At 38.6% G+C, this 12,883-nt stretch overlaps 1 protein-coding gene across 3 annotated transcripts in view; it reads left to right on the forward strand.

Annotated features, from left to right (window-relative positions):
• The window catches only part of ntm (neurotrimin), a 257,381-nt gene that overhangs the window by 189,522 nt on the left and 54,976 nt on the right, over window positions 1-12,883 (forward strand). The gene's annotated exons all lie outside the window — the stretch shown is intronic.

Raw genomic sequence — 12,883 nt, forward strand, 5'->3', positions numbered from 1 at the left:
ACACTCTCGGCTGCTTTTGCAACTAATGCAGAGTTTAGTGGGAGGGGGGATGATTGTTTTCTGTGTAGACGCTGTTTGGTCAGTGAGCAATACTGACCAGAGCTGACCTTTCCCCTTCCCTGCGCGCTGAGGAAGGTTTACTGCACTCACACGGATTTAGGTTGTGCCCAAGTGCCGCTGGGCTTTGGTGAGCAATGATCACAAGTGTCTCACTTTAACAGTAGATGTTAATGTTTATTGACCTAAGTCTCTCGAAGCAACACAACGAAGTGGTGCAAAGTTAGTACAAATAAATACACCACGAATGTCACAAAAATCTACATGGGTTAAGAAGTTCAAATCGTTGCCATCACTATTAAAAATGTGTGGAAAAAAAAGTCAGGAAAGAAGTTTATTCATTTCATCGTCGGCGAGAAAGATTTTGGCCGCCAGGATTTTTTATTTATTTATTTATTTATTTTTTTTGCTCCTCCACGATTACTTGCAAAAGCGAATATTCCAGTGGTGTGAATAGTTGTGTAGCTACTCGGTTTGCAGAATCAATTTAATACACAAATTGGAAACTTTGTTACATACCTCTTCAGCACACTGCTGTTCAGAAAACAAGCTGCCCGGTGTTACCTTTATTCCTGTCATTTAACAGGAAATTGGTTTCATTTTGAACAATATATTTTCTCAAACAAAATAAACTCTATGAACTACATAGTTTGAAAGGGCTAATAAAAGTCATTATTTTTCTTTTGCCCCTGCTTTCCTGCTCTTATTACACTTTTGACTTGTGCACGCCTACACACACACACACGCGCCCCCATACATATATATTCTTGGTGGAGTCAGTCCACCTGTACTTCCCCTTACTCTGTGAGCTGCACGGCTATTTGTGAAAAGCTCAGACTGTAGTTGCTTTACTTCTGCATTGAAAGGAGCCAGTTTCTGGCAAGAATTCGGTCTGGACGTCTCCCAGTGGGAACGGGCCTCAGGGCAGACCCACTAGATTAAATCACACTTCTGCTTTGGGAACGAGTCTCACCACCACATGAGCAGAAGGATGAAGTTGAGGGCAAAAAAAAAAAGAATAAAAAAGTTTCTGAACATCTGGGTTGGTAACCTGCAACCTGCTCTCAGATGGGCAGATAGGTATTTGCTGTCGAGGTCAGATTTAAAAACTGTGGTAATATCTCAGTTATTAGTTAAGACTGTATTGGTGATTAGAACTGTTAGATTTAATGGCTAGAGTACAGATAATTGCTGCAAATGGCGGCCCTTAAAGTGAAAAGGCAAATACCCCTTCTATTTGTTTGAATGTTTGAAGGACAAGCTAAAACAGACCACAATAAGTATTACATATTTATTTGCTTTGTTTACAAATGTGTGAACTTAATGGCAAAGTTGCAGATACTTTTACAAATAAATCATGCCGTGAGCATTTTCTGAATTATTGACTGGTTTGCAGGAAGGGCTTGCTTTCCTTTTTTTTTATTGTCATAATGTCTATCTGACACGTACTGCAGTCAATTTGTAAGTACAACTCTCATTGTGATCAAGCTGCCTTTTTAGTTGTTCAGCTTTAACCAAAGTCGCTGCAGAATCTCTTTTTACTACTTAACCGACATGGAGATTCAGCCGGCTTCCTGCATCAGACCCAAAACAACTGTGTTAGAAAATGACTTAATATTCAGAGTTCATTCAGAGTGTGATGCATCTGAAAAAAAAAAAAAAAAAAATTAGCAATACTTTTTGCCGGCTGGAGAAAGGGAGACTTCGTGTGTTATCAGCAGAAGAAGTGAGTTATATTTATTTCAACTGAGGTATATTTAAATGGCACATTTAAATTTTGCATCACAATCAAGTAACTATATTACATTCAGATGATATGAACATTATGTAAAATAACTTAAAAAGAAGCGTGACTTTGCGTTATAGTCCTGTCTGACACCTTGAAATGGGTCTCTGTGTCTGTAGAGCAGGCTTTGGCTGCTCTACAGATTTAAGGATAAAAAAAAAATCATAAGTCAATCAAAGCAACACAATATTGTACAAACTAAAAAAAAAAAAAAAGTTTGCATAATGCACCCTGCCCCCTCTAGAGGATTTTATTGACCATGAAGTCCTGAGGAATTTTTACTTGCAATTTGGTTCTTAGGCAACAAACGAAGTCCGGCTCTGTTGGCCTCCAATGCTCGATGTCACTGTGAAAACTAAGTGTATTACGTTTAAAGTCCCATTTTTCTTCCCTTATTATTTGACCTGATTTTAACAAACAGCTGATGAACCGTTTATCTCAGTGGGAGCTCAGCTGTGAGCGCTCACCTAGCCAACCCACTAGAACCGTAGCTGGAGTGCACACTAGCACACATGGTGCTCTGAATCACATAACAACGCCGCCAGCCAATGTTCAACACCGCTTTATTGAATTTTCACAATGAAGATAAGGATCTATTCATGAAGGCAGAATAAGAAATTGCTAAAACAATACGGCAGGGCAGAGACTCAGTGGCACCTAATCTGCATACAGGGCCAGAAGCGCTGCCAGTGAGTGCAGAGTGAAACACACACACTGGGGACTGGCGCATCGGAATCACCAATGCCTTTGCATTCAGAATGGTGACTGATATGCTAAATGGAGGTGCAGGAGTGAGATCTGCTGTTTTATTCTGGTTGGCATGTTGAACAACCCGCTGCGTCGCCCCTCTGCTGACTGCTGCTCTTCCATAAGTTTATGTTTATTAGAGAATTTAATATTTTATTCAGTTCTACGTTTGAAATTAAACAAGGTAGTTAGTATTGTGAGAACAACCCCACTTTTCTATTAACCAGAAAATTACGCAAATTGAAGTTACAAAAATAAATTCACTCAGTGGGAGCTCCCAATTTAGAAAACGCATTTCTCGATAAAAAAGCTGCTGAGCTAAGACCAGGTGGTTTTTCAGCTGTATTGAAAGAGATGTTTCACAAAACCACAATCAGAACACTCACATGAACAGCAACATGGCAGACAACAGGAACTAGTAGGAGGATGACGGTTTGTTTTTGTCTTTCATCGACAATGGATCTACCAAAGCTCTCAGGTTCATAAAAAGTTACCTGTTACTTGAAAATGTTGAATCCGTAACTCTTCTGTAAAATTGCCAATTGCAATTTTCCCCTATGCTGTACATGTAGGCGCTCTTCCTACTGCATACCAACTTGGCACTCCTATCTCTGAATAAGACCCTAACATCAACTGGGATGGCTGACAGTTGATGATAATTATAGGAATATGTCGCAGTTGTTTACATTCGTCACTGTCATAATTTTGAATCGCTTATTCGTGTGATTGCATTTTTTTTCTTATTTAATGGAAACACCACAATTGTGAAATTTTGTGGGGGGTTTTGTACGTCAGGTAGAGACAAAGATTTGCCTTATGCACAATTTGTAACAGAAACACAGCTTGAGTCACACATGTGCTCTGGAGCTGTAGTTAGATCTAATATATTAGAATATTACTGAATAGTTCATTCATTTCAGTAAGTCAACTAACCAGATCAAACACAGTATTTAAATGAATTAAATAGACTGACATTTACAACTCTTTATTTCTGTTTACTGTGATGATTTTCCAGTTACAGCTAATAAAAACACAACTTTGAAGGTTGAAAGATTAAATTAGACCAATTCAGAGAAGCATTTTAAATGGTTTACTATGTTTAATACCTGCACAAAGGGGTGGTGTTATGTACTTTTCAAGCACGTTGTGCCATTTTACAGCGCAATCCAGAAACTATGTTATCAGATTTCATAAAATGCTGCATATATCAAACATATTTAAAAAAAGATATTTGACGTCACAATTTGAAGTTGGCTTTTGCATATTTAAGAAGCTGCTTCCCTTTCCGTCATTCTGTCTTCAGCGTGTCGTCACAACATTGCTCCTTCATCATGCCGTTTACAACCGTTCCTAGGAGCGTTGGGCTGAGAAATAGTTTGCATCATAAGCTCTGCCGATGTGCAGCGCCACCAGGTGTTAGCTAAGTGCTGCTGCTGCTGCTAGTCTGGAGGACCTTTGCGGGGACGCCATGGGGAGGGCGGAGCTCTGTGAGGCGGAAGCTCGGTCGGAGACTGCAGGAGCTTAGCGGGAATAGGCGGAGCTTCGTGGAAGCAAGCGGCTACACACCCCGAATGGTTGCCCTGGCAGATGATGATAATTATAGGAATATAGATTCAAGGATTCTTCAAACATACATGGGAGAATCAAAGCAACACTGACGTCACAACGTGATGTAAACCTAAAAAAGAAGTTGCTTTTAGTAAAACCCCCCAGTTAGAGGTTGTTATTTCATCTGGTGAACAAACCTCATCAGGAAGTAGATTCTAATTTATTGAACATGACTGTAGATTTTATTTTTGTTCACACTCAGCAGTGAACATTCAAACTATGTGCTCAGTGAACAGGCTGACTACCAGCAGTAGAAAATTTACAGCAAAATCAGAATCAAGTGTAATTGGCTTAATTATAGGCAGAATGTGAACCTGACTTTGCCAGAGGTGTAAGATTAAAATAGGAAATGTGTGTTTTTACTATAAATGTATGACCACAGGGTAGTTTGGGTGTCTGACTAGAATTTATCCCAGATGGCTTAGTCAAAGACTAATGGCCGCAGTATTGGAGATACCTCTTCTACCACTATGCCACACACCACTCCATAAAGAAACTATAATGTTACTTTTCGATTCTTACTCTGGTCTTAGACATATTTTCGATCTATCTGCATGAAAAGGGCTGACACAGTAAAACACAGAAATTAATATTTGACAGTGAAAGATGAGGCGAGCCAGTAATGCCTTTTGGACAATATCCTTTTTGTCTCATCCCAGTCTTACAGACGGCAAGCTGGAAGATGAAATTCCTCAGTAGTTCATATATACTGTGGACCGCATGCAAGCAAAGGCCGCACTATTGTCAAAACATAGGATGTACAAGACCAAAAATCACAGCAGGGGAGCGATCAGAAATCAGAATCGCCTTTCTGAGAACACATGTGAGATAATATTACCAGACAGTGGAAGAGTCCGACTGACTGAATGTTTACCTGATACTTGATGCTCGCTGGAGAGGCTTCAATGTCAAGACTTCACCCAACCGGCTCACTTAGAGACGTTTTAGCAGAACAGTTCTATTCAAGTTACTTTGATTGTACTTTAATGTAATTTAATCTGAACGTGACGAGACGAATGGATTTAATTTGAATTAGTTTCTATTTGATTTGGACCAAGATGACCAGCTGGTAACAGTTGTTCTAATATGGATGAAAGAACTGAATGAACTATATTTTAAAAGCAATTTTCACATTTTCCACATTGTGCCTACTGCCACGTGACTGAAGCAGAAAAAAGCTTTCTGTAAAGAGCACAACAGACAGAATCAAAAGTACTATGTGAGTGATGAAGTATATACTCATTTCACTTAAAATGAGTACACAGACAATGCAATTTGGACTTGTTTGTTTAATCAAACACACATAATTGTATCTTGAGGGGTGCATGAGAAAATGGTGAAGAGAGGTGGTGTCTCCATGGTGATCTGGTTTGGATTCTTGCCTCACAGCTTGGAGGTTCTCAGCTCCAGCTTGGGTGGTGTTTTGTGGATTTCCTATGAATGCATAAGTCATAAAATGTAAACTGTCTATTAGTGTAAAACATTAGAAAAATTTATTCAACTGCTGGGAAATGTTATGTCACTCAGGACTGTATAAAAAACCTCTAACCTTTTTCTAGCTATCTGAAGGTCTGTTTCAGGTCTGTTTGAATTACTGCAATAATTTCCATTTGCTAAACATCAGAGCAATAAATCAGACAATGTATTCATTTTAGAAAATATTTCCTTACCCTCTCAATTTCACAATTTCTATTTTTCTTTCACATTTTTATATATCATATGATTGGTGTTACCGTACACAACTTTGGACAACGCAAATGCTTTTATGACGTTTTAGTCTCTGAGTTAAATGGATGCACTCTCGGATGTATTTTAAGCCAATACTGTCATCAGGAGAATGTCAAAACAAATCAGAGAAGATATGAGGAAGAGAATAGTGGATTTTATTCTGTTTTTTCCATGGGTACAAATTTCAAAAGTCTAAAGGTGCCTCGTTCATCTGTTCAAATATTTGTATGACATTTTAAATGGCATGTACATTTTTACCCATCACTCCGTGTGTCCCCGGAGAGGAACATGTGTTGATATGAAGTGTGTATGTCAGCCACAGAACAAAAGCAAAAAATCTTGCGAGGTCATTATTCACAGCGAAAGGAGCCCTGTTCCAGTTTGGGCTGAAAGGCCAGTAGGACGGGAAAAAAACATTATTGCAAAAACGTGACACGTATTCAGAATGCAGGTTACAGATGACCTTATTTTTTACTGACATTTCCTGTGTCAGTAAATATCAGATGAAACTAAAATTCAGTTGTTTGGCCACAACCAGCCATTACCTAAGCTAGCTTATTCAAGGAGGTTTTTGGCTGGTGTGGATCTCCAGAGGTCTCTTCTAAAAAGATATAGGTTTTTATGTCTGGGATGGACTTGCAACCTGTCCAGGGTGTACCCCACCTCTCACCCGTTGACCACTGGAGATCGGCACCAGCCGCCCTCGGGACCCTTCAAGGATAAGCTTGTTGGATAATGTATGGACAGACAGATATAGTCTTCAAAACATGCGTCTAGTCTGCCAAAGTGATTGAAATGTATTAGGAATTATTGATTTATTTATCTGAATATCATCAGCATACCCGTGGACATTTCCTCCATGTGGTCTACGTTTATGAACTAGAAGCATGTAGTAAAGAGAATAGACCTGAGCACTAAACCTTGTGGTACTCCACAAATAATTCTGGAGCACAAAATAAATTTATCATTACCTTGATAAAACTGGAATCAGGTATCAGGTAATCCCTACATGTTCAAGTCTTTCTCAGACAATGCTGAGATGAATGTACCAAAAGGAGCCCTGGGATTTAACAGGACAAATACAGACACGTGAGAGAAGGATGCCCTAAAGTATTTGAATCAGAATCACACAGTTTACAGGTAATTCTTCCAAAATAAAAGCAATGGATGCAAGACTCAGAATATTTCTAAATCTCTAAAAATTCTGTCTCTCATTATTCTCATATTTAGCAAGTAGAAATGATTTTGCCTACTCTGATTCCATATACTGGAGATATTTAGTCTAATTCAATGAGAATCATTTGGTTGCGTTCTTTTTAATAGTGTAGGGACATGTGTAGTTTCAGCTGTAGCTCTTTTGTAGCTTTCCTGAAACTTTTGGGGCCTGATCTTCCAAAAGTTTTGTGTATTTAGAAAACATATAAAATGATGTCCTGCCTTCACAAATAAGCAAGATATGCAGCATGCTGATCGTCAGATAGCGAGGATATTCCTCCCGCAATAAAATTGACTACACCTGAGTTTAATACAGATGTTTAGAGTCTTTTAGATTGACTTTTAAATGTTTTCACTACTGTGCTGTACCGCGTTGTATTCTTATTTAGGTTAAATGCATAATTATTATTATTTTTATCAATTATAATACCCCCAATACCATGGCTTTCAACATCAACCTTCTTTTATAGCCACTCTGCTCTCCAGTGCCTTTCATGATGACACAGAAAATCTTTAGTAAACGAGGAAGGTCTGCAGAACCTATGTATCCCACTGCAAACCAAATCTTTGTGGATCCAACACAACCCTCCAACCCTCTGCAGTTTGCCTTTGCTCAAGCAATGCAGCGCTCCTTATTTGGAATATTTGTAGATCAGGCCCCCTAGTGTCCTTTCATGTTTGCCACATAAAAGGACAATAACTTGAATAAATCAGAGGTATGTTCAATTTTTGAAGGCACACTATACTCCGGTAGACGAAGGAAAAGACAAAACGCCTCCCGAGGCTGCATGTAATGAATGTCGCCACCCCGGCCAAAGTTGGCTGACAGCCTCATGAGACACTTATCAGCCTGCGCAGACCATGTCGGTCCGAAAAGCCACAACATGTTAACAATAACTCAGTCTGCCTGATCATCCATCTGTTATTCAGGTTTTATGCTTCATGTCAAAGCTTTTGTTCCCATGAGCAACATGCTTTCATTTGCCCTGGTATTTCTTTTCTTTGTTCGTTACATTAATGAATTTGTGTTCTTTACGTCAGTCAGTCAGTCAGTCAGTCAGTCAGTCAGAACTTCCTTCCCTGCTGTTTTCCAATCCTTTCTTACAGCTGAGGCATTTGTCTTTCAAAGAGGACATGCATTTTATTCTTAAAACGTCATGAGCCAAGATCGGAAAGCAGTCATTTGTGTTGAGGATGGCAACAATTTTCTTGATAATTCCCTTTTTTTCCCCCACCTCTCCGTATCGCCTGGCTGCCATCCACTCCCACCTATTGTCTTTTCAACTGAAAGGTGTCAGTGAAGTTTCCAGCATCAAAACATGAAGATTCCAATTAGCTACTGTACAGTTTTACCAACCGACTTCAGTGCTGTTCATTCCAATAGAGTACTTGCAAAATAAATGTCTAGCTTAGTTAAAAAAAATAGTGGCTGGATTCTCATTGTTCCAGTTCCGTGTTCAGTGGACGTAATGATGACCGTCCACCGTGTTTCCATCATGCTCTAGCAGACCTATAGGAACTGTACTGATTATCTACAACATGAAACAGAAGCCTGATATCGCTTTGGCATTCTTCATGCTTCTATAGCTGTAGAGGGCACAGACAGCTGACCTCCAATGATGGGGTGTAATATCTGTTGTTAGCAGATAATCTTGTTGCTCCCTTGGGGACTAAATGAATCAGCTCATCCCACACCGATCATATCACATTTGCTTCTGATGAATCTGGAAAACAGATCAACACCATGGTCGTTGTGCTTCTGCAACATTTCTGAGCAGATTTTTTTCGGTCTACAGGGCACATTGTCTTGTTTGGCATGGCCATTGAACGACTCTCTCAATAATTTATTTGTCTCAAGACAAAGCTGATCAAAAGGAACAAGATATTTTCAATTAAAATTTTTATTTAAACTTGTAAAACAAACAATGCAGTTTGAAAACGGGAATTCAAAACCTTCGGTCTCATAACAGGATAAAACATTTTGAAGTTTATGCACTAAAACACAACAGTTTGAAAGAACTTTCTTTCCAATTAGCCTTGGTTCTTGACATTTTATTTAGTTCCTCTGTTGATATTAGTGCAGTGGTTTGAGTCCAGTAGTCATTGTCAGAGCACTGTGATAAGTTAAGTCTGAAATGTGGGGTTTGACAGTCCTTGCCCTCTAGATGGACAGTCTTGCAATGCCCCATTGGGGACAAAACTGGTTGGTTCTGGGTTGGCTTGCCATCTCCCCCATCAGGGAGAATTTCAGGTTCCAATGGGTTTTCTTTTGTTTTAGCTTTTATGCACCTCAAGTTGAATTGAATTCAATTTAGTTTATATATACAGCGCCAATTCACAACTAGAGTTTGTGAGTCAAGAACCCAAAGTTTGGATTGTCTTATTGGTCATAAGAAGCTACCGTCTTGAGTTGTTGTTTTGTTTGTTTTTTTTTAGATTTTCCTTTTCTCAAAGGGTTACCACTTTAGTTTATTTATGTGGTTCTCAAATAAATAAACAAAACCAAAAGCAGCAGACCATATCAAACCACTACATAACAAAAGAGATCCCTGAAGACGAGCTTCACTCTGAATTCTAAAACAGGAACAAGGAATCATCCTACATTCTTGTTCTACATCTCTGTTTGTAAGAAATATTACTTAAAGTGTGAGCATGTGTTAATGCATGTTGAGAAATGTACAGTCGATAAATTTGTGTGTCTGCATTTTTTCATCTATTAGAAGTATCATTAGAGACAACTGACTCTGGTACCTTATGTGGAACATTTTTGATCAAATGTTAAAAGCTTCACGGTTTTATAAAAAAACATTCAAATGATGGTTTCTGAGATCATTTTACTCTTTCCAAGTACGCTGGACTAATTATGTTTCTGTTGAAGATTTTTTTGGCTAATGAACCTTTCAGATTTGAGTATCATATTAGACCATCTGTCAAGAAATATGAAAGAGACACTACAGGACATTTCCAATAAAAAAAAACAAAAACAGAATGTGCACATTCATGATGACGTTATGAACCGGACTCTATAACCTCAGACAACCCCATGGATAAAGTGTGTTCAGTATTGTCAAAATTGTCAATATCGTATTGTCACTATTTTAAAATAAGAAAATCAGATGTTGATACCATAAACAATATTTACCTCCAGCACTAAACATTTAGAATTATACAAACTTGTCAAAATTTGAACCAAGTTAGTAGCCACCGTGCCATCCCACCAATCCTCGTCTCCGCACCACCATGCTCCCCTGAACATGCATTACACCCCAGACAACAGCTCTCAGATAAATCATCATGTCCATAATGCTAGAGTACATGGTTGAGAATTATTAATTCTCCCTGCAGAAGATATCCAAGAATGACCGAAACCAATGTATGGTAGATACTGTGTGTCATGAGGTGTTTTTCCGTGGCTGATCTATTATCTTCCTAACTGCTTGTGGGCCTGCAAGTCAAACTTTACAGTACTTTTCAGTAAGGAAAAGAGAGGAATAATTATGTACAAGATGTGTTGCTGGGTCCATTGGAAATTGTACTCTGGTTAAGACTGTCATTTTTCCAGTAGCCTTTTCCCATAGATTAATTACCTCTGGACAATCCCACATCAGGTGCATAAAAGAGCCAATGGTTCCTTGGGGGGCAAAACGAGCAATATGGATCAGAGACTAATCCCATTTGATGTCTTATTCTCTGCATTATACATGTTCTATGAAAGAATTTCAGATGTATAAATCTCTGACTAGGGTTCTTGGAAACATTTACGATGCCATCCCAAATGGATTCCCAGCCTATCTCCTTCCCTGAACTTGTCACATCTCCGCCCAATCATTCCTGATGTAGGAGTGCATGTCTCAGAATTTTGACTAATTTGTTAGGAGACATTTGTATCCATCTTAAAAGTGGTCAGACCCCCAAGAAACCCCGTAGGGTTCACAGGCAGGTCTTTTTCTAATATAAAATAAACGGGAATGTTGTGCTATGACACTAATTCTTGAAAACTCAAAATGCCATCTGCTGCGTTAACACCATTCAAGGTGTTTTTACCTGTCTTGCCAATTTTTGTGACCAAATGTCGTCCTCGTAGTTAAGATATTACTGTTATTCCACAACTAGGATTTATGCCATACATTTTTATACTTCATACACTGCCCATTATTATTTTAAAGAAATATGTTTTTAATAAAAAGACACAGGAAATTGCAGTGTGATGAGTAGTGACCTAAGTATTTAAAAGAAATAAGAAGTCATTCAGCCATTTGGCATTCTAAAATAATTTCAGTATCACGTTGATCAGGTAAATATTGTTACAGGCGTTAATATTCCTTGATAAAATCATGTATTGATGCAGTGGAAGAACTAATTGGAAAACAGGTAGACAAGGTCCAAGAAAACCTATTCAGCAGCAGCTCCTCTCAGTTTCTGGTCAGTCAACGTTATACATTTCTTGGTTGTACCCTAGAGTCAGCTAGGATGGTTGCCATGGTTTCTGATAATTTCTGCTTGACTTTTGTCAGCTTCTGTTTGGATATCTAAGCACACATGAAGTAGTTTTAAAGCAAAAAAAAGAAAATCTGAAGTTCTCAAATATAGAACATTTGTTAGGACTGAAATGTGTAGGATTTATTGTATTGTAGCTTCTAATTGTTTTACTGTTAAGCAGCTGAGCAACGAGGGGGATGCTGTTCAATTTGCCTCTTTGCCATTCCATACCGTAGCAGTTTTGGACATTTCTTGCTTGATTTAGTCTGCTGCCTCAGGACAAGTTGCACCCACCATGCGTCACTTCATGACTGAGGGCTACAGGCTGATAATGGAGTTCTCAGCATGTTACTAATATTTAACTGATGTCTTTTGCTTTTGCTGACCAACATGTTTAATATGTTGCTGTCGTAAATAAGGAAGATTTACCGACCTATACTTAAAATGAGAAATAAACATTAGCGTCAACTTTTGAGACGCTTCACCAGGGTTGTGGCGTTACAGTGTACTCCCTGCTCTGTTGCTCAGCTTGGGTAAGGCCTTGCCAACATTGTTCGACTTCACCAGTTTTCTCCAGGCAGCCTCCTTGATTTGGCCATTCAATTAAAAACTGGACATTCTTACAGCAGATTTAAGCTGTCAGCACTAATTTATTGTTTCATTCTCAGGCATGATTGTTCAAGTTGTGCTAAGGGAGCTGAGCATTTTTGTTTGTATTTGCTGCTGTTACACATTGTATATCAGTCTGGGAAGATTTTAAACAATTTAATGGAAATGAGCAAAAAAAAAAACCCAAAACAAAAACCTTCTTGTTTTTGGTACTGATTATACCAACGTATTAGATATTCTATCAATCCTGCTCCGCCTGCTAAAAGTACATTGTTAGCAGACGTAATTGTAACATAAAACTTATATATTGGTTTCATTTAGCAGCAGATGGAGTGGAAATGTACTGTGGACCCTCTGTGTTTGTGGGAGTTAAGGAACAAGTATTTCAGCTCTCCAAGCTGCATTTTCTTTTGAATATTTAGGAAGTTTACGGTTAATTCTTGTAGGCTTTGATGTAACCCACAGCTGTAAAATGCAATCTGTCGAAATATTTTATTGTCCTATTTCACACCTATTGCACTGGAAGTCGAAGTAAACAGAAATCATGAGATATGGGCGCAGAAATTTTGTATAGGTTAAGCAAAAGTTGACAGGAAAGACTGTTGGTATAAAGTGTTAGAAAAGGATTTGCTAACTGTTGCATTTAGCATTTCT

The sequence above is a fragment of the Xiphophorus couchianus genome, chromosome 11 (assembly GCF_001444195.1).
Source record: "Xiphophorus couchianus chromosome 11, X_couchianus-1.0, whole genome shotgun sequence".
Taxonomy (NCBI): Eukaryota; Metazoa; Chordata; class Actinopteri; order Cyprinodontiformes; family Poeciliidae; genus Xiphophorus; species Xiphophorus couchianus.